The 23,645-nt window shown below is 41.2% G+C and overlaps 1 protein-coding gene across 3 annotated transcripts in view; it reads right to left on the bottom strand.

The window, feature by feature from the left end:
* ripor1 (RHO family interacting cell polarization regulator 1) overlaps positions 1-23,645 on the bottom strand; it is a 71,660-nt gene that overhangs the window by 35,759 nt on the left and 12,256 nt on the right. The window contains exon 1 of one of the 3 annotated variants that reach the window (XM_010883868.4): positions 12,480-12,977. The exons of the other annotated variants lie outside the window; for them this stretch is intronic. The gene's annotated coding sequence lies outside the window, so the exon portion shown is untranslated. Of the gene's footprint in view, positions 1-12,479; positions 12,978-23,645 lie in introns of those variants that run through there. 3 annotated transcript variants of the gene reach the window in all.

The following is a 23,645-nucleotide window of genomic DNA, read 5'->3' as shown; positions in this document are numbered from 1 at the left end:
TGCAAAAGATACAGTATGTGTCCAAGACATTTAGGATGCAGCCATACGACTGATCCCCTCTGTTAATGAGGCCATTCATTTCCCTGATTAACAATCTGCCAAAAGAGCCTTACTTCCTCATGTCTGCTCCCAGACTGATAACAGGAAGAGACGGAGCAAAAGACCAACACATTAACACAGCTTATTTATTGACTCTTTAAAAAAAGTTGCAGAGTGGCAAAAGCATGTGGCACAGTCTTTTCCTGCCATTACCCAGCTAAGTGCTGAGCTTTGAATTAACACACGCAATTCCAGGGTGCTGAGCAAGAGCCTCAGGGGTCATGATTAAACAACATTTAGAAAATGTGTCATTGGCTTTGATACTCTGATTGTTTAGCGTTGATGTAACCATTCATTATAATATTTAAAAAATATGAATGCATATTTTATTTTTAAATGACAGGACAATAGGAATCAGAAGCTATGGCTACAGGCCCAAAGAGACAGTGAGCCGAGCTGGGATCCAGTGCATGTGTGGTCTGGAGTTGGGAGCTTAGACCACCACACCAGATTCAGGCATATTACACTGCTTTGTACTCCCTCATTTCAATTAAATGAGTGGTTCTCATACTTGGGTAGTACTACAAACAACACATGAATAAAAAAAATTATTAAAAAAATAGATTTTATTAATCCCAACAAAAGATTAATCTGATTTTGGCCAAGGGATTGATTTAATAAGTTTAGATGGTTTAACGTGATATTAGTAATCAGTAGGTTGTTTCCAACACTAGGCAACATAGGTCTTTGAGGCTCACAGAGATATTGGTATCCATTACAGTACTCCACCAATCAGGTTTTCAATGTTTTTGGGACGCTACATGAAGTCCAAATAAAAACAGAATGCAATGATGTGCAAATCTTTTATCCCTATATTCAATTGAAATTGGTACATTGACAACATGCTCAAACTGAGAAATGTAACTGTTTCTGGAAAAAATACAAGCCATTTTGAATTTGATGTCGGCAACACATTTCAAAAAAGTTGTGACGGACATACACTCACCTAAAGGATTATTAGGAACACCTGTTCAATTTCTCATTAATGCAATTATCTAATCAACCAATCACATGGCAGTTGCTATTAGGGGTGTAGTCCTGGTCAAGACAATCTCCTGAACTCCAAACTGAATGTCAGAATGAAAGGTGATTTAAGCAATTTTGAGCATGGCATGGTTGTTGGTGCCAGACGGGCCAGTCTGAGTATTTCACAATCTGCTCAGTTACTGGGATTTTCACGCACAACCATTTCTAGGGTTTACAAAGAATGGTGTGAAAAGGGAAAAACATCCAGTATGCGGCAGTCCTGTGGGCGACAATGCCTTGTTGATGCTAGAGGTCAGAGGAGAATGGGCCAACTGATTCAAGCTGATAGAAGAGCAACTCGGCCTACCTGAGCATTGTTTCTGACCATGTCCATCCATTTATGACCACCATGTACCCATCCTCTGATGGCTACTTCCAGCAGGATAATGCACCATGTCACAAAGCTCGAATCATTTCAAATTGGTTTCATGAACATGACAATGAGTTCACTGTACTGAAATGGCCCCCACAGTCACCCGATCTCAACCCAATAGAGCATCTTTGGGATGTGGTGGAAGGGGAGCTTCGTGCCCTGGATGTGCATCCCACAAATCTCCATCAACTGCAAGATGCTATCCTATCAATATGGGCCAACATTTCTAAAGAATGCTTTCAGCACCTTGTTGAATCAATGCCACGTAGAATTAATGCAGTTCTGAAGGCGAGTCAAACACAGTATTAGTATGGTGTTCCTAATAATCCTTTAGGGGAGTGTATTTACCAATGTGTTGCATCAACTCTTCTTTTAACAATACTCCGTAAGTGTTTGGGAAATGTATTCCCATTCTTGCTTGATATAGGATTCCAGCTGCTCAACAGTTCGGGGTCTCCTTTGTTATATTTTTTGTTTCATAATGCGCCAAATGTTTTCAATGGGTTACAGGTCAGGACTGCAGTCAGTCCAGTTTAGCACCCGGACTCCTTTACTAAAAATAGATGCTGTTGTAATACATGCAGAATGTGGTCTGGCATTGTCTTGCTAAAATAAGCAAGGCCTTCCCTGAAAAATATGTTGTCCAGGTGGCAGTATATGTTGAACCAAAACCTGTATATATTGTTCAGCATTAACGGTGACTTCACAGATATGCACTAATGCACCCCCATACCATCATGAATGCTTGCTTTTGAACTGTGTGCTGATAAGTCGGATGTTCCCTCTCCTCTTTAATCCGGAGGACACAGCGTCCCAAAAATAATTTTCCATTTTTATTAATCAGACCACAGGACAGTTTTTCCACTTTGCCTCAGTCCATGTTAAATGAGCTGGGGCCAAGAGAAGGCGGTGGCGGTTCTGGATCTTGTTCATATATGGTTTCTTCTTTGCATGGTAGAGTTTTAACTTGCATTTGTGGATGCAGCGACGTACTATGTTCACAGACAATGGTTTTCTGAATTGTTCCTGAGCCCATGCAGTCATTTCCACTACAGAATTGTCTGTTTATAATGCAATGCCACCTGAGGGCCCGATGACCACGGCCATCCAATATTGGTTTTCGGCCTTGTCCCTTACATACAGAAATTTCTCTGGATTCTCTGAATCTTTTAATGATATTATGTACCGTAGATGATGAGATCAAACTCTTTGCAATATTACGAGGATAAACTGTATTCTTAAATTGTTGCACTATTTGCACTATTTGTCTTTCACAGAGTGGTGAACCCCTCCCCATCTTTACTTCTGAGTGACTCATCCTCTCTGGGATGCTTTTATTATACCCAATCATGTTACTGATTTGTTGCCAATTAACATAATACGTAGTGAGGTTTATTTTTTAGCATTACACACGTTTTTCAGTCTTTTGTGGCCACTGTCCCAACTTTTTTTAAACATGCTGCAGGCATCTAATTCAAAGTGGGCATATATTTTTCTATTTGATAGGTTTTCTTTGTACCATTCTTTATTGAACATAGGCTTTAAATGATTACCAAACCATTGCATTCTGTTTTTCTTTACATTTTACACAGCGTCCCAACTTTTTGGAAACAGGGTTGTCAATTAACTGATTTAAAAGGGACAATTCAACCTATAATAAAATTTGGGACAAATTGACTTTACATGGGGTTGTGTCTGAAGCAAGCCCATGGTGTCATAATTACGGCTTAGTGTACTTTTACAAGTCTTACGTTCTGCTCCTCGGGGGTAACTCACTGACATCACATGAACGTGTAAACGATACCACCAGTAAAAATATCAACATCCTAATATCATTACTAGCTATCCCCACAGGCAATGAGAAAGGTAAGCAGGACCAATCCCCACCCAAAAGGAAACACAGAACCAAACAGGTGGCGGCAGGGATGGTGGGTGGATGTGCACCTGAATGCTAATGAGACCAGCGCACATCAGAACTGAGTGAGAAACTTGACTATTAAATAGTCAGCATGAAATCTTATATTGTGATAGGAGCAATTCCAGACTTCAGCTGGTACATCACTGACCAATGACCAGTCGTGATTCCTGTCTGAACTGTTTATGATCATTTATGCAGATCTTATAGGTTTGAGTTGTGTAGGAACCTGTTGGTGGAAAAATTATTTGCATGTATTTTGTATGAATAATAAATACAGCATCAATGTGTTTATTATCTGATGTCCTTGCGGCACATCGTCTGTAGCCATGGATTGTGGTGTAATTAGGGAAGTAGGGGAATGAGGTAATCAATGGTAACTGGTGTACCACCAACATCCCGGCCAAAATCTAAGCAGAGGTAGTAAATGTGGAAATTCATGAAGATAATGACATTTTAAATAACCCCTTCCCCTAGTAAATGTCAAACTCCCCCTTTGTTACCCTTGGCAAAATAACTTTGGCACATCACTTGACAGCACTAACCACAGGTCCTCCGCTCTCCCATTTGGGCTGATACCGGAACCGGCTAGCTTCACAGATCCACCCAAATAAAAGGGGGATGGGTCTGAATGGGACCAGTGGGACTGTAGAGTTTAACCCTGTGGTTATTTCCATCATCCAGTGACCATAGTAGAACAGCAAAGCTGAACACAGCACAGCGAGGGACCTAGACCCCCTGAACCCAAGACTTCCTGTTTAATCCCCAGCTGGCCACTAAGAGGCTTATATGTCACTTGATGCTGTAGCACTAGTCCTGCTACTCTACATGAAGTCTGGACACACAAAACCAAGAGACTAATTGGCAAATTAATGTGCATCAACATACCATTCTAACCTGCGCTCATTCTCATTCTGAAATCTTTAGACATTAATTAAAATAATGTTAAAAGTAAACTGAAAATCCCATTTATAATTTGCTGAACACCGAATTTAAACAATAAAAGCCCTTCGGTTTTAATGTTTAATCATAAAATGACTTGTCCATGCCTTTGATCTTTGCAAATAACCCTGTAGATCACTACGCATCACATCAGTAAAGGCTTAGACAAAAAGGTTTGGACGGAGGCAGACTGTGGTATTAAGCATTTCTCCCAAAGTAGTAAATTCAAAACCTTACTTTCAACTACACCATGCTAAATCTAATAAACTGCATAGCTAAAACATGGCATCAGAGTATAAGGAACAAGATCTGTCATGATAGTCGAGGTCCAACAACTATACAGAATGCTGTAGCCTAATATCTCTCACTTTATTGACCCCTGACATGTGACCTTTAAAACAGCTGCGAAACAAACCCTGAAAGGAAGGCCATAGCTCTGAATGCTAAGAAATATCTATAGTGTAATAAAAAAATATTTTAGGATAGTAATTAATCAATGATCTAGTTAAACCCAGGCCACTCATAGATTTTTTTGGCTATATTTTTGCTTTATAGATTTTTCTTACTACGTAGATGTCATGGGACTTTCATTTTGCAGGATGACGCTGTGTTATTTGGTGCATTTGAGAAATTAATTTGAACTTGAAATTAGTTGCATTGCACAGACTGCTTCCTTTACTAAACATTACCTAAACATGAAGAAGTGAGGCGCAATCCAGAGGGAATTGCAAGTGAGTTTAAGAAAGTAGTCCCATTTCCTTCTACATCTCCACAAACAGGACAAATTAATTTGAGGCAAACCTCATGAAAGAGCTGCTCTGAAATGTTTCTGTTAGACGTTCACTCCCACAGCCATTGAATAAAATTTGCTATAACATCACAAAGTATGTCAGTGGTCCAGACAATCTCCAGAACATGAGCCCACCCACATGCTGAGGAACAACAGTCTCAAGCCTAAACATCCCTCACGATTAGAGACCCAGGAAAGGACAGGGACCCAGCAGATCACCCAAAAGTTACTTTAAAACAGTATGTTAATCAAGCTAGACAATGATTAACTTACTGTATTGCATCAGAAAGAGTCACACTTGTAGTATATTTCCCCAGAATTATGAGACAACATTTCCCACATTATTGGCCTGAGGCGAGGGGAAGAGAAGAGTAAGACCCTGGGGAAGACACTCGTGCCATTCACAGACTCAACAACAGCTCTTTCGTTGCCGTGGGTCTTTAAACACAATCACAAGACGCTGCTGTCCCTTATGTTCGCGTTATCTTTTGTGGTTAGCTGTGCTTTTTTTAAGCAAACAATGAATGTTAGCCGACAAGCCCCACAAACAGGAGAGGCTGAGATAATTTGGTAACGATGACAAGGTACCTTCGCCGAAAACAACCGTTTCACCTTTGTAGCGACCATGCTTTCAGTGACCTAAAAAAAAATCAAAATAAAAGTCTGCATGTAAATTGGCGGCATGGTCAGATTTCAACATTGAGTGTGAAAAGGATATTAATGTCCATGGGGTAGAAAAACTGGCGAGCCACAAAACAGCACGCAATGGGGCACTGCTGGCCTTACAATCTTACAGTGTGACGTGAGGGGGACTTTGCGGACACCTACCTCTCCACTCAACAGTCAGGCAATTCACTGCATAGAGACTGTAAGCTGATTACACAATGGTGCCTGCTGCTAACTGCAACACAAAGGACCAGCAAGACATGCAGACAGGTTTCTGTTCTGCCCCATTAACAGCAGAGAGCATCAACACACATACTCAGGAGGAGAAAGAAAGTCTGATCGACACTAAGAAAAGTGGAAATAACTGTTTTTGGCAATGCCAGAGGACCCTCTGGGTACCGTAATTTATTTGCAAAAGTGGCCTACCTGTTTAATTTCGCCAAAGCCTGAAATGTGATAATCAAACATGAAACACAAATGCGCTAATCACCTCAAAGAACATTGTGCATTTAAGTATTTTTTTTGGTTTGGACTGAAATGTCAAAGTTCTGTTGTATTTTCTAACACAATAGTATTGATACATAAAAATGCCTAGCCTTTGTTATCATAGCACAACCGTGTGTCTGTGTGTGTGTGTGTGTGTGTGTGTGTATACAAAGCTGTCTGTCTACGTGTATACATTTTTCCCTCAATATTTGCTTGTGGTTTTGCATGCATCCCAGCTGTGCCTAGTCATAGAGTGAGTCATCCACTCAGTGCAGCAGCAGAGGGTAATTCCAGGAGTACAGGTACTGCATTAGCACATAAAATGGACATAATGAACTTACCCCCTTGGGTGCTTTGGCCACCCAAGACATGACTTCAAAATGTTTACAAAATCTTGGAGGAATAAAGCCAAAGAAATGCCATGTGGTTGTTACATGAAGTCGAACTACGCTTCGGGGGAGACGACAAAGCTGCAGAAGATAATAATCGGATCTAAAAACAAAACTCAGGTACAGTATGATACATTCATAACTGTTGTGGCTGTGCAGGACAATGTAACTAGTATCACGACTCTAAAAACAGATACTGAGGAACCAATGACAGACCATGTAAAACCTTGATAAACACTAGCTTTCCTGCCCCCATCCCCTTACAAGACCGTACATGCAAACAGAACTAAAACACAGAGGGACAGCTGAGAGCGAAGACACAAGCTCTGTGAGCCCTTTAATAACAGCCATGAAACATGACTGAATGAAACCACATGAGACATGGTCACCTACTCTGTAATTGCATAACTGCATGCACTTACCTACGCTAACAATAAGGGACACAGATTCATTTGGGAAAATGTGAATTCAATCTTGTGGAATACCCCCAGTAATATCATGTGGTTACCACACAGAGCAAGGATACACTAGAGAAGCACAGTCCGGAAACAGCGCCGGATGAATCACGCAAATTACACAGCAGAGAAACAGATAATCTTTTCACACCTCCTAATAACACTTATCCACAAGACACGTTGTGGTTAAGCCATATTATCGAGCCATATTGGCCCTCTGTACGATCATGACATCATCATCAGTGGCCCCTACCTGCATGCTGTCAGGAGCAGTGATTATGAGAGTCACAGTGCAAACCTCCACCTAAACATCTAATTTGCATTGTGGACAGAAGAACACTTGAAATGAAAATACATTGCATTATTTTTTTTCATATACCCAAATACCAGCTTCATTTCACTCTATCGGTCTGAGAATGTAAAGGAAACGGTTTCACATTTTGGCCGAATCACTTGGTATGTGTAGTGGATTGTTGCTAGTATTGGACTTTAGTAAAACACTGCATTATTTAATAAACATTTAGGAAGAGAAAAAGCTGTACAATGTCTACACACCAACATATCATGTGCCATGTGATCTGATTGCAGTTAATAGCACAAAGCCTTCCTACATCTGTGCTTTTCCAATTATATTTTCCCAGCAATGGTTTTCCCAATAAATAAAAGGGTTTTCATTGCACTAGTTAGCATGCAGAGACATGGTAAACAGAATCCATGCATTCATCTAAATAGAGTTACACTGAAAAATAACTTCAATGACTAAAAATAAGTAGTATTCCACAATCCATTTAGTAGTATGTATTGGCAGAAGTCAGATGAGTCTATTGACAGTGTTGACAAATATTTAAACACTCCCACCTACCCAAACTTCCTCAGTTGTTGGATGTCAGACTTACGAGTAACACAGATGTGGCTTCCATACGCACAGTGAATACGTTCCATGGAAGAGGATTTTTTGTTTCCGTTTCTCAGTTTCAGTACATTTTACTGAATTTTGTCCTTGATATCCTTGGTCTGCAATTATGCTGACGACCCTCCAGCCCTTTACACATTTCTCTTATACTCTCTTATGAATGGACTAACATGCTGAACATCACAAATAAATACCCTGCTATTTGAATGAAAATTCCAAAAATGTATATTTTGTAGGCCAATTTAGCAAGCTACAACCTTCTCGGTCTGTTGCAACTATTGCAGGGCTAAGTCTCCACACAATATTGGCAAAACAATCAGCATTATAACCATACTCTTAAAAACATTTGTGATGAACTGATCTTTATAGCTCCTTTGCCAATGCTTGCAATGATCACCTAACACAGTTTGACAGACAGCACATTATTCAAATCTGCCAGGCTTCCAGCACTGAGCAGCCACTCCATATCTGGTTTGACACTGGATGAGTTTGCTTTGTACGCCCTGGTCCTTAGCCAACGTTTTTGCAGCTATGCCAAAAAAAAAACGATCATCATTTTAAACAGCCCGAGACTTGTGTTTTACATAAGGCCTAAATAACAAGCTTGTCTGTGTCATGCTTCTGTTTATTACAGCCTCCTGTAACTAGTTACAATTGGCTATTTTGTTTTAGTGCGTACGGATGACGGACCATCACCATGGGAGCCAAAGAGGAAAACGCAGAGGCCATGAACCGCAGCAACGTACATGTCGGACATTCAGGATCTGTACTCTGGAGATGGACAGGTCATAGGGAGGCTGAATCCGGAGCCACTATAAGAGAGATGCAAGCCTAGTAGCAAGTAGCACCGATTTCACAACACTCCGCCAGCGCTGCTAGACAGACATAAAGGAAACGCTGCAGCTGCTACATCGTAGCCCTCACCGCATTGCCATCACTTCACAGTCATTCCTGCACCGTCGGTGTTGAACAAGCTTGTGACGTGGTCGTGTTTTCTCAGTTCTGAACTCTATTACTGGATGCCTCACTGCAGTTGTGCTTTGAAACAGCTTGGGGTTCCAAGAAAATCAGTGCACTCCGTGTCCCACCAGAAATGTAATATCTATAGGGATTCTGCAAACTGAATAATAATAGAAATGAGTGGTTTGATATTATAATTGATAGCTAGTGAACTGACAACAGCCAAACACAGAGCACACACCAACAGCCAAACACAGAGCATTCACAAAGAGCCAAAAATAATGAACATACAGTAAGGGCAAGCTTGGGGCATGCGTGTGCATGAGAACAGGAAAGGAGGAGGAATGATATTTAATTGGCTGTATGTCCAACTTCAAGAACACAGCCACCCACAGGAAGTATTTAACAGCAGATGGCATGCTGAGAGAAACATTTCAAACTAACTGCCGCCTACAAAGGCTGGCCCATGTATTTCATGTCTGCGGACCGTCATTCTAGGAACCTGAACTGCTCTGGCTGGTTCCTTATTAGTGACGCACACAGCAAACTGAAACCAGGTACGTTGTAATTCTTTCTCTTACACAACATCAAAGATTTCTGAGCTCTGTGAGACTTTCTATTGGCTCCTATAAAACACAGTGTATTGCTGAAGCCAAAGTCTAACTGACTAATCACATACAAATAACGAAACAAGAAGTGCACATAGATACAGCCGTGCCCGCGTTGTGGTTGATATAAACCGCAGCACAACAGCACTATCTTTCTCAGTTGTCGTGTGATCAACAGGTGTCTGTTCCTAGTGGGCACTGCAGATTCACAGGAAGCAACACAGCTGGTCTGTATTCTCCCCCAGCCACAGGCATCGCTATTTTCAGGTTGGCTGGACAAGACAAACTATCTTCCCTCTGGAGAGCCTAGCTGTCTAGCTGTGCAGAAAGTGTTTGTCTACGTGTGTGAGTGTGCGCGCGTGTGCGCGTGAATGTGTAGCAAGCTGTCATCCTGAGTAGCGGTGGGGGCCTGATGTAGAGGGGAAGCCAACAGGTCCTGACAAATTCTGCAGCATTAAAGGGATACAGTGAATGGCCATGGGGACAGAGGAGGGATGGCCATGCAGAGATCTGAGGACAGGGTGATGGATGTGAGACCGTCCCAACCACCACACAGAGGACCAATGTGAATTAAAACAGCCCACCGAGACATGACCAAACACTCACCTATACATAGCGCAAACAATACCAACAAAGGACTAAAAGACAAAGGCAAAAACAGACCCATTACCCAACCACACCATGACAACATGCACAAGCTGGTGATCACCAGAAACCAGCTTTGTTTACTAGCTGGGGATACAATCACATGCGACTTCAATAACTACTGTTTCCATTAAAGGAGAATACTCAAATTTAAGTCAGTGTGGGTTAAACTGAATAATAGGTGAATTGGAATATACTTGTGGACATAGAAACATTGTAAAGGAAAACCTGAATTGTCTGCAAGAGACATTGGGTTGACGTTCACCTTCCAGCAGGACAACGATCTTAAACAACCAAAGCTACACTGAACCACAAAGGTAGTTCTATAAAGGACTGACTCAAGAGTGAATTGTTTAACTAACACTTTTTTTACGACATCAACATTTGCACCTTCCGAGCGTTGTGTATGTGGCTTTAATTAATAGGGAAAGAATCCAAATGGAATTGATTTTAATTTCAGATTGTAACACAACAAATCCCTTTGAGGGGGAATATTTATGCAGTCTGCCGTAAGATCCCTGGCATCTAACATTTCTCTGCGCTGAGATGTGAGTTACTGTAAACAGGGTAAGATGTTCAGCCGCAACTCAAAAACCGAGTAATGAAGTCTCCAGAAATAACAGGATGTGCATTGCTGTAAATGCGGTCCTTTTGATGTACATTTGAATGTTACATTTGATGTTAAAATTGAAGGTTTCAAATGAGAGTATGAAAACTGCCATGTATAATGAGTAAATTGTTATTTATTATGTAAGGTGATTTGTCGATCATTCAACCAGCAGCCACCAGCACTGACCATAGTGCTGACAACATTGTACAAGCAAATTAGCTCATATGCCCAATATAACACTTATTTCACTCCTCCCCAAGTCACAATCTCAGCTAAACCCATTAGATGCAATCATGTTAACAAATCCTTTTCTGAACGCTAAGGAAACTCTCACATCCATGACAGACTGACAAGCCTTTCATATGTGAATGTACAGTCCACTGAGAAGAGAACAACGGTATCCTACGTCCCTCTTCATATCCCTATCATCATAATTGTTTTTGTTGATCAGATCATTAGCTAAATTAGGCCCCCTGACAGCAGTCTAGCCCCAGTACAAAGGGCAGAATGTGTGGCCCCGGCATACTACCCACAACACAGTTTCCAATGAGTTCCCACACTGTGGCTACTAGTTCCAGAGGCATTCGGATAAAACACTGCATGACTTACGAGATCATAACAAGAGGACTTTTGTTAATCCAAACTGTAATATTAGCCCTACAACCCTCTCAAGCCTTTTAACATAGTAGCATCAATGACATCATGATTATTACGGTCAGGCTTCTATTAGGTCTACAATGAATTAAATACCGTTTATTTTGTATATATTTCTACACTGTATTTTATATTAATTCAGGCCTTTTCAATAACAGCTTCACTCAACATAGGATGTTTCTTCTAGCAATTAAATACTTTGCAAACATGCACGTGGATTCATAATTTGCAGATGATGTCCGGTTGGATTCCTTCAACTGAGGTAGAAAAAAAGTCAACAGAAGGATTAGACTAGAAGATTAGCTAAGAGATGTCAGCAAGCAAAAACAATGGAGTTAAAGCAAGGACAAGATTCGCAAAAAAATAAGTTTGCATCAGAAGAGATTGACCCGGCAGACAGCTGATTGCCTACGCTGTAACATTTCAAATGCATTGTTGTATCGGTAAATTAACACATGATGGAGCCCTGGCATAATGCAGGCCTACGGTGTAAGCTGTCAACGACCTCTGTGTTCTATTAAAAAACCCTGGGATTCTTTCCCGCGGCTTGTGTTATTAATACCCGTGGACGTGCTTATCCGACATTTCTCTCGCATTCATTTCAAATATCAAACAAAGGCCAGTTAACAGACAAGGCTCTCTTTGTCATTCCAAACCTAAGCAACTATAAGCCCTCTCCGTCCACCATACACTTATCTTGGGGTCTATCACAGCCGGTTAATGATAATCTACTGGAGGAGTCCACACAACGAAAACCATTTATTCTAAAATAAAACTGCATTTGACTGTAAATAGCCGGCCAGGACTTGCATCGCTGCATTACATGCTATGTGAAACACAATTCTGAAAGGCACTGTGTGAAAAAATATAAACACTTCGTATGTGGGTTAGTCCAAATGTTCCTTGGGACACAGGGTTAAACAAAAAGAGCAACACAAATTAACATACATGTCTGCCGCCAGGGAAACAGCCGATGATAGTCTACTCCAAATCTTTGGATCCGTATTTCAAATAAAAAATGTAGGCAAATAATCAAAAATAAATCAATTCCGAGAGATCTTCATCAGGAGCAGACAAATTATACAAATATTATCTAAGATACTTTCTCAAGCGATGCAATGAAGCTCCCTTGTCATTTGCCCTCCAGTTTCTCGAGTGTCACTTTCTCCCTCGGTTGCAAGCGAAGCTGAAGGCTTGATCGTCCTTATCTCTTAGGGGTGTGGACAAACCGATGAGTAAGAAAAATACATCCATAACCCAGCCCGGTTGTACGACTTCTCACGGTTTATTGGAAAAACGTCGATACTGTTATTTGTACGCTGGAGAGTGTAGTTCATCCACCCACGGGTGCAAACACAACCCGACACTCTACTAGGAGGTGCTGGGTATGGCAGCAATGTGCGAGTCGGACTTGAAGAGCAACGGGGGAAGGGTGAAAGGAGGTAGGGGAGGGTCACGGGGGATTTAAGACTTGTGCGCCTGGCGCGTCTTATGAGTTCGAATCGAACTAGAAAACACATTTACATAAGTAAATGTGGTGTGCTTGCCAGCTTGTTTACGTTAAAACAATTTTTTTACGAGTTTGAAGTTGGGATAGCCAAGCTATTTAAAACCATGTTGGTTTGGACCCTCCAGCCTGAACGGTTCAAGAGATACTGTTTTATGTAGTCATAGTTGATTTATGTTTATGTATTCATCTCGGAGTGTCCACGGAGTGTATCTGAAAAATTTTAATAAGATCTGCTGTTGTTTAAATGCTTCCACTTCATGCCTTTGTTTATAACTAGTTGACATACAATTCAGTCATGTAAAAGAAGTATGTCGATCAGAGCATTTGTTAACAAAATTAAAATGACAGTATCAGATCAGAGCTCATCATATCGACAATTAAATTTGTATCGGTGCATCCCTAGTATATAGTTTGAATTAATGTTGATGGCTTTTATCAATTAGGCTATAGACCCAGCTAAAAAGTTGGAATAGTAATAATAATACTATGAGATAAATCCAGTCATGCTTTGCCTCAGGCAAACACATCTAATAATTAGCATGTAAGACATCTGGAGTTGTGCTTTGCCTTACAGGCAAGCTCATCTAAAAGGTCTCCCATTAATGGCCACAACCAAATGAGTTTTGGCATGCATCATTTGAAAGAGAAATGTTAAATTGTTCAGAGATAATGTGTACCTATGCTCAAGGTCTCAGAAACTGCTGCGATACCCTAAACTGATCACATCTCCACAACAGGACTATTGATGTAAAGGAGTTGCCCACATCAATCAATCAATCAAATGTATTTATAAATAACTTTTTACAACAGCAGTTGTCACAAAGTGCTTTACAGAGACACCCGGCCTTAAACCCCACATTTCCTTGAGAGTATATTTTTTATATTATTTGCACAGTTGCAGTTTTAATAAGGCTGGTTAGGCTGCAGTGTCATCCATGTCAAAGTTAGGGGTAAAGAGTAAGATCCGGAAATATTTGGGCACTGACACAATTTTCATAATTTTGTCTCTGTACACCACCACAATGGATTTGGAATGAAACAACCGAGATTCAGCTGAATTGCAGACTTTCAGCTTTAATTCAAGGGGTTGAAAAAAAATATTGTATGAAATGTTTAGGAATTGCAACCATTTTCATATACACTTTTTCAGGGGCTCAAATGTTCTTGGACAAATGATCACAATCATGAATAACATTTTCATTTTTAATACTTTGTCGAGAATCCTTTTCAGGCAATGACTGCTTGAAGTCTGGAAAACACGGATATAACCAAACACTGGGTATCCTCCTTTGTGTTGCTTTGCCAGTCCTTTACTGCAGGTGTCTTCAGTTGTTTGTTCGTGTGTTTTTCTGCGTTAAGTTTTGTGTTCCGCAAGTGAAATGCCTGCTTGATCAGTTTGAGATCAGGTGATTGACAATTGCAGAATATTCCACTTCTTTGCCTTAAGAAACCTGTGGGTTGCTTTCGCAGTATGTTTTGTGTCATTGTCCATCTGTAAAGTACTGTCCAATCTACTTCACTGAATTTGGCTGAATCAGAGCAGACAATATATCCCTATACACTTCAGAAATTATCCAGCTGCTTCTGTCTTTTGTCACATCATCAATAAACACTAGTGACCCAGTGCCATTGGAAGCCATGCATGCCCATGCCATCACACTGCCTCCACCGTGTTTTACAGATGATGTGGTATGCTTTGGATCATGAGCCATCCCAAGCCTTCACCATATGTTTTTCTTCCCATCATTCTGGTACAGGTTTTTTAGATGTTTCTTTGGCAAAGTCTAATCTGGCCTTTCTATTCTTGAGGCTTATGAATGGTTTGAACCTTGTGGTGAACCTTCTGTATTTGCTCTTGTGAAGTCTTCTCTTTATGGTAGACTTGGATAATGATATGCCTACCTCCTGGAGAATGTTCTTCAAATGGCTGGATGTTGTGAAGGGGTTTTTCATTACTATGGAAAGAATCCTATGATCATCTACCACTGTTGTCTTCCATGGACGTCCAGGCCTTTTTGTGTTGCAGAGCTCACCAATGCGTTCTTTTTTTCAGAATATACCAAACTGTTGATTTGGCCACTTCTAATGTTCCTGCTATCTCTCTGATGGATTTTTTTTGCAGCCTAAGTATAGCCTGTTTCACTTGCATTGACAGCTCCTTTGACCGCATGTTGTGGGTTCACAGCGACAACTTCCAAATGTGAAAGCCACACCTGTAATCAACTCGAGCCCTTTTGTCGGCTTAATTGATGAAATAACAAAGGAATAGCCCACACCTGTCCAAGAAACAGCTTTTGACTCAATTGTCCAATTACTTTTGGTCCCTTGAAAAAGAGGGGGCTACATATTAAAGAGCTGTAATTCCTAAACCCTTCCTCCAAATTGGATCTGAATACAATTGCACTTTCAGCCCCTATTCACTATTTGACTGTAACTTGAATATATTTTGGTAAACAGCCAAAATAACAAAATTAATTATTTCCTGACCTAACTGTATGTGATCTCCACTAGGTGATTCCTAAGGACATTCATCTGAACATGGAAAAACCTTGTGGTGGCCCAGAAGGTCATGTACCCAGGAGGTCATGTACCCAGAAGGTCATGTACCCAGGAGGTCATGTACCCAGAAGGTCATGTACCCAGGAGGTCATGTACCCAGAAGGTCATGTACCCAGGAGGTCATGTACCCAGGAGGTCATGTACCCAGAAGGTCATGTACCCAGGAGGTCATGTACCCAGAAGGTCATGTACCCAGGAGGTCATGTACCCAGAAGGTCATGTACCCAGGAGGTCATGTACCCAGGAGGTCATGTACCCAGGAGGTCATGTACCCAGGAGGTCATGTACCCAGAAGGTCATGTACCCAGGAGGTCATGTACCCAGGAGGTCATGTACCCAGGAGGTCATGTACCCAGGAGGTCATGTACCCAGGAGGTCATGTACCCAGGAGGTCATGTACCCAGGAGGTCATGTACTCTTCACAAGTCACAAGCAGAAGAGGACCGGTCACCACTCAGAGTCTGGTTCCTCTCTCTTCTTAAGTTTCGACTATACTAGGGAGTTTTTCTTAGCCACTGTGCATCAACACTTGCTAGAGCTTTCTCTTTGGGGTTTCAGGCTAGGTATCTGTTAAGCACTTTGTGACAACTGCTGATGTAGAAATGGCTTTATGAAATACATTTGATTGATTGATTGAAGGATAAGGGTATATGATAAAATTAACAACCAAGTAGATATTAATCATGCTAACATTACCTTTGCTTATATACAGATCCATCTGAGGATGATATTGCTCCAAGACTCTTCAGATAAGTCATCACATTGCTATATTGCGGTTTTGCTGAAACATTAAATCCACTAATCTGTTAACACAGCCTGATTTTTCTGTTCTCTTTTCCCTGACGATTGCAATAGCACATCTAGACTTGAAAGACTACTAGCTCCATTTGTCTTTTAATATACAGCACCAGACACAGCCAGCCAGGCCGAAAATCCACACATCCTCCCACTATATGTAAGGGCTATATTCCAACATCGCAAGTCATCAAGGATCATCATTTGATGGCAGAACATTAATAGAACAATCAACAACAAACTCAAAGTGGGGAAGTTCATCCATGATTGAGATTTCTCAGGGCTCACGACTCCCATTTCGTCCCAGGCCCAGACTCAAACTGGGTCAGGATCCTGACATGAGTGAAATCAGTGGTTGCTAAAGTTGGAGTCTCAACTTAGTAATCGATTGTAGAATACGACTGTGCTATTTCTAAATGTGGTTGTGGCATGAGGCAACAGGCTGGTATTTGAGGTCTGGCCAGACTGACCAGACTCCAAACCCACAGCACCAGTTACTAGTTCTCCATTGGCCTTCCTCATGAAGCTCTGAAAGTTGCCCTCAGTGTCTGAGGTGAAGGGGATCTTTCTTCTCTTGAAGATCAGGAGGGCTCTGGCTAAGACCAAACTGTTGTGTATATAGGTTTGACACCACTTTGGAGCAGTGAGGGTAGTGTTAGTACGGTCATTTAGCAGGGTTTTGGCTAGGCTACTTTCAAACAACACACAACTTATTGAATTAGAAAAAGGTTTTAAACAATTAATATAAAGGTTTTAAACAATTACAGAAATGGTTGAATTGTTTCAAAATGCTGCCCTGCCACTGCACAAATTGTATGGTGGATAACATTTCATATTTACTATTTCATATAAAGAAATTGTGTATTGATTATGTCAACAGCAACAAGCTGTTAGATATTAATGGTAATTATTAACATACATTATACTTGCCAAAAAACGAATGGTAATTGTGTGCAAATGTTTTTTTTTTCATTACAAGGTGGTCATGTGACATAAATGGTACCAAATTTGACAAGCCTTACCCCTGGTAAATGTAAAACTGTCCCTTAACAGCACTCTATCGGCAGGTGTATTTCATGCCAACCCTAAGTGGGATTGGTTTACCCAGCTGCTTCCCACTGGAAGAAAGGAGACTTTGTACACATCAGACATAATGTCCACAAACAGTTGGGCAAAAGTAGTTCTATTACCATTATGTGATAAAGTACCATATAAAAGTCCACAACCAGTCTCAACCTTTGTGTATTCATGCTTAAAGAATTCAATTCCAGTTTTTAGTAAGAAAACATGCTAAATCATGCACTTGCAGTGTACGTGTGCCTTTTGTTTGGGAGAAAATGCATGTATATATTAGCAACGTTAATAAAACATAATAAAAATATATATGGATGTATTTCAGGATAAATGTATAGTAAAAAAATTGAGAAGGCCAATGTATGTTAAAGGATGGTCTGGAACATTGTCTTTTTTGAGTATTATGGGAACACAAATAGCTGTCAGAGTAAGTGATAGTGACAAAAGCTGAGTTTTCCCTCCCAAACTGCACACTCCTGAAGAGATGAATGATTCCTCTCACAGGGCAGCTGTTACCCTGGCAACGCTGGGTGATGTCATGCATTTGGAGAGGGAGTCTGCATGCTTGCCTGTCTGTGTGAGACAGACCAAGACTAGAAACAGAGATCAATGGAGGTCTGCCACAATGCCCCATCACCCCTCCACACTCCCTGAACTCTGTATTGAAACCCAGCAGCTCATTATCCAGTTATCTGAATTCTTCTGTCACCCTCAATCACAACTATGACTCCTCCAACCCAAATGATCCCCCATTCACTCCACCTCAGTACTACTGCAACTGCAACTCATTTCATGTCAAGGGCCTAGGTAGTGCAATGACTGGAAGTCTATGGAAACGGCTAACACTCCAGCTGTACAACGTTTTAACTATAGTAACTCCATAGTGGACGCAGATGCATAGAAATGGTATCCACGAGTTCCCTTGACTCTAGGGAAAAGAAATGGATGTGTTTATATTAGGGCTGTCATGAAATCAGATTTTCACTACACGATTATCGTGGCCAAAAAAATTCATGGTAACAATATTTTCACGGTAATTATAGAAAATGTGAAGGAAAAAGATGCCATCAGTCAAATTCATCTTCAACTTTGTTTACTGTTTTTTGGCAAATGATTTACACTCAAAATACGAGTATGGAGGTGGAGAGAGTCTGTAACCATAACTGTACAAATAAAAAAATGTAAGCGTACAAAAAGAACAATTACACTTATTGGATAGTGAAATGGCAACCACATAAACTGATAAACAAAAGATCTACAAGGCCGAGAGGAGTTTTTTGGAAAAATACAAAACATTTTCACCTAGTGAATAGGCTACAAAAAGGTGCTAATTCAAATGCTAGTGTTAAAGTCCAGACTCGTAGTTTAAGCACATTAATCGTTTGTCCATGAATAAGCTATGGAAAAACTGAGAGGAGTTTTTGGAAAAATACAACACCCTTTTTTCCACGTGAATAGGCTACAAAAACGGCGCATCATTCCAGATCTCTCCTGGGGGTTCTACTGGGGCTAATGAGTTGATTTCAACACCAGTGCTTAGGTCCAGTCTCCTTGTTTAAGGACATGTGTTTGTCTATAGGTGACATGATTTTATTTGGGTGGGATTAATACAACTTCAATTTCACCTAGTGCATACGATATTATCACGTGTATTATTAACATGATATCAATATTTCATACAAGGGAATCTCTCTCCTATTCTCACACTTTGGTTTTTGACCTTCAGTCCCTCTCTTTGTCCTTCTCCCTCTATCTCTGTCCATCTTTTTCTGTCCCACTCTCTTTTTGTCCCTCTTACTCTGTCTCTCTCTCTCTCGGTCCCTCTGTATCTCTATATATACACTCCCACTATATCCCACTTACTGGTTGGCTCTGAGCTGTGTGTTAGGGACACAGTTTGAGGCATGGGGTTCCCAATTTAGGTCAGGCAGACCTAGGGTCTCATTCTTGGACATGCCATGCAGTCTCATAAAGAGAAGTCCCACACGAGAGGACAGGTGTCAGAAGGAATAGGAATGTACACTTCAAGCCCGCGCTATACTGTCATATCCTCTTTAGCACGCCAAATTGGAATGTCTAGAAAAATCTTTCAGTCTTATCAACTCCAATGGCTCTGGCTGTGTGCGAATCTCCAGTGCTCAAGTTACATAAGTGTGGTCTTATCTTAAGGAGACGTGTGGGGCATTAACCATCCTCTCTGCCAATGTCATCGTCATAAAAGTCTAGACTGGATTGGGCATGCAGATTGAGGAGAAGTAGAAAACCACAACGGCTTCATCACTCTCTTTGTTATTCATTAGATGTGTCTAATGAATAACGAAGGTCCAGAACACCCCAGAGGGCTCCACGGACCCTGTGATACATAGTTGCTGTGGTTACAGACTATGGACTTTTCATCTATTCATTTATCATCTATTTTATGTAGAGGTAGGTTATCTTTAAATTATTAATCAACATTAATGTGATTAACAGAAAAATACATTCAATATTTACATATACGTAAATAGATATTCTTATAGTATTTATATGATGAATAAGTTGATCCAATAAACAGATTCTCTATGAAACTTTGCAGACGAAGGGGGATATAATGTAGGATTTATTTGTTTTTACAAAAACCGAGAGAGTATTTACAGGTTTTTCACCATCTACAATATTTTTTTTTCTTAAGGGTCACACACTACGACAGAAAAGTATTAATAAAGGCAGGATCAGCCGGTTCCAGTTCACTCTCCACCAGCAGACACCTAAAATGTGCATAGCCACTCTCTTTTCAGTTTTACTCTGATAACATTTCGTGAAACAGTTCTGCAAAAGGAAAGGGATACGCTGGGTGAAAAGGAAGGAACGGTTCCTCACCCGCCTTTCCCTTAGAGTCCCTATTGATCCTTCTGAGGTCCACTGGAAACCCAACAGTGTCCGAGGTTCATAATGGACCACCACTTTGTTACAAATGACTGAATGTTTTGTAAAATCTGACAAAATGTGTCACTGTACATTGACACTCAGCAGGGGAGATGGGGGTGGGGGTTACGGCCTTGTCCCCAATTTGGTCAGTAGCTCCAGGGCAGCTGGCTGACAGTGGCAGGTCGCAGTCTGGAGGACCTCCACATGATGACATAGTCCCCTTTTACATATCCGGCTGATACTAGGTCGGGGCCTAACTGAGAGAATTCCCCTGCCTGCCCCTCAGCCCTGGCTAATCTCTATTGCATCCACAAATTCCTGGCCTGTCCTGAACCCATTAGAGCAGGGTGGGACCATGCTGGCTCAGGCCTGATCTCCTGATTACCACAACCCCCCAGCCATGCAGCTCTGCGGGAGGAAGTGGAAGAGATGGGATCTTATCACTTCACTCTCGGAGCGTATGGTCACACTCATTCATTTAAAGAGCGTTTGTCTCGTGTTCTTGTGGATGTTTACCTCCTATGTATTTGTGTTTTTCCAATGATTTATTCCTGCGTGGACAATGTCCTTCTTAGTGTGGTTGTGTCAGTGTTCCACCTCACTGAGCTTAGTCAGTGCTGCTGTGTGAGTCCAGTAGTCCAGTCGGATCTCATCGCTCAGCACAGATCAGCAGAACTGTCCCGAGAAGAGAACTGTGGAGCCGTTCCAGAGACCTAAGGTAATTAAAGGCCAGCTAAGGGCCTCTCACTGGAGTTCCCATTAAAGATTCTATTCAAGCCACTGAAGAGTGCTGAATATCCATTACACTGAGGTGAGAGAGAAAAGAGAGAAGTAGGCCGAGAGAAAAGATGCCCAAACACGCTTCTGCTTTCCATTCCAGACAACACCATCAGCAATGAGATCATTGCTTGTTCCTTTTATTTCAGCAGACCATTTACTCAAAACACAAATCATTCAATGGGGACAAAGACATGTTCACGCACATTTTGAAACAGCTTCAATAAAAATGCACCTCTTGTCCGTGTGATGCTTATCCCTGCCTTGGCTAGTTCATAAGATTTCTATTTATTTCTGTGTCTGGAATACCTCTTCAACACAAGAACCCCAGACAAGGTCAGCAATAGCTGCTGATAATGTAGCTATAGCCGGTAAACAAGGGTCAATAAGGAAGGCGACACAAAAGGGTTATTGTTTTTTTTGCAAGTTTCCTGGAGATGACCTGAAAGTTGACATTTCCTGCGCATTCGGAACCCTCCAGATTCATTCTGAACCCTCCTAATTCAGACCACTTTCACAATGATTATCATTTGTCAAACTGCAGCAGCAGCTATGTAAGGAGAAAACTGTCTTTTGTCACAAAGGGACATACAGCAATTCCTGAATTTCCATTGCTGTTTGAACAGCTTTTCCACTGCCACATTGTTTAGATATACTAGGCAGTGTTGGGACACTGACCAAATAAATTTGGCAGTACATTGTATATGTATATTTCTTTCCTCTATGTATCTGTCTGTTTCTGTTTAATTCTTGAAAATCAGAACAATCCTTGTCCAGTAGGGAAATATTATTGTTATAGCAAATAAATAGGATTTCTTGCACTATTTGAGAAGAAAATGTAAAAATAAATCTAAAATAGTATGTTAAAATTTAATAGCCACTTGGATTTTTTTTGCCAGCCCAACTGTTTTCTAAAGAATTAGGAAGAGGATCACAGAAAATGCATGAGAATGCTTAAGCAGAAAATGAATTTTTCTAACACTAACACCCTAACTATCACTACATACAGTACCATTAACTTTCTGTTCGTCCCCCACCCCAGGACACTTGGTGCCAAGTTTGATATGTTATGTGCATGTGCTTAACAAAAACCTGCCATGGATACTTCATGTCACTCCTTGCTTTTACGGAGTAGGTTAAGGATATCCTTGTGGCAGAAAATTGGAAAACAAAAAAGAATATCCTTATGTTTTTATATAACTTCAACTGCACCTCCCCCCCTCTATCCGCTACCCCTCTGCCATAGGAGGAATCCCCACCCCTCCCTCGGCCTGTCCCAGACTGTTCACCACCCCTGCCCCTCCCCTTGTCATTACAAAGAAGGTCAACAGACTATGAAAAAACAATAACAGAACAGCAGGATGTCAGCCCGCCCAAAGAGTCTCTCCAGCCAAACTTAAGCACTGTCTTGATCTGGGCACTGAATATGTTACCAGAGAAATGCATTGTTACTGTATGTTTCAAATCCTCCATCATTATTAAAGTCCGCCCAAAAATGAGGCTGTCCTGTCTGAACAGACCTGCAGCACTCCCCCCAGTCATCATAACATTTAGGTGCCTAGTTCTGTCCCATCTCAAAACCAACACTGATGCCTTCTTTGACTTACAGCAGTTCGCCAACAGAGCCAACAAGTGTGTGTCGGACACCGTCAACATGGGCCCCAACAACATAATCTCAGGATGTATGCAAGAATTGTTTGTGGCTCCGCATTCAAAACCATCTTCCAAAAAACTCTCCCCGTAAACGTTTACGTCCTGCATCAATGACAGTGACAGGTGAGGTCAGTATATTGGACTCCTTAAATCCCTCAGGACTGTAACTCGGCAAGGGTGTGTGTTCTCACCCCTTCCTAATCTCTCTGTAGAAAGGACTGCACCTGGAACAGAGTATCTCTGAAACAGTGCATCGCTGAAACAGTGTGTCTCTGAAACAGTGTGTCTCTGGAACAGTGTATCTCTGAAACAGTGTATCTCTGGAACAGTGTATCTCTGGAACAGTGCATCTCAGTCAAAATAACCTCCAACTTAAAACGGACAAAACCGTGAGGTGGAGTTTGACTTTAGGAAATGAGATTCAGTGCTTCGGTGTTAGCTCAGAGGAATCATTGAAATTCTTAGGACCATCGTTTCTCCCACAACCTTAAGCGGGTAAGCATTACAGTGATGACTAAGAAAGCACACCAGCCAATATGCGTACCACAAAAAAATTAAAATCTCCCAGTCAATCCTGATCCAGCTGTACAGATCAATTGTCCATTCTCACGTACTATGTCATTGTATGGTTTGAGATTGTGTCAGCCCCCTCCAACTGGCAGGGATCGAGTGGTCTGCAGAAAGGGTCATAGGCTCATATCCCATATGCCCACCCAATCCAATAGAGCTTGAGAAGACATACAAGAAAGAATGGGAGAAATGCCCAAAGCCAGGTGTGCAAAGCTACAGGCATACTCAAGAAGACTAAACACCAGACTCGGCTCCATGATGAAATGACT

This window comes from Esox lucius, chromosome 19, assembly GCF_011004845.1.
Source record: "Esox lucius isolate fEsoLuc1 chromosome 19, fEsoLuc1.pri, whole genome shotgun sequence".
In the NCBI taxonomy this organism is placed as follows: domain Eukaryota; kingdom Metazoa; phylum Chordata; class Actinopteri; order Esociformes; family Esocidae; genus Esox; species Esox lucius.
This window is presented reverse-complemented; position numbering and strand designations above follow the sequence as displayed.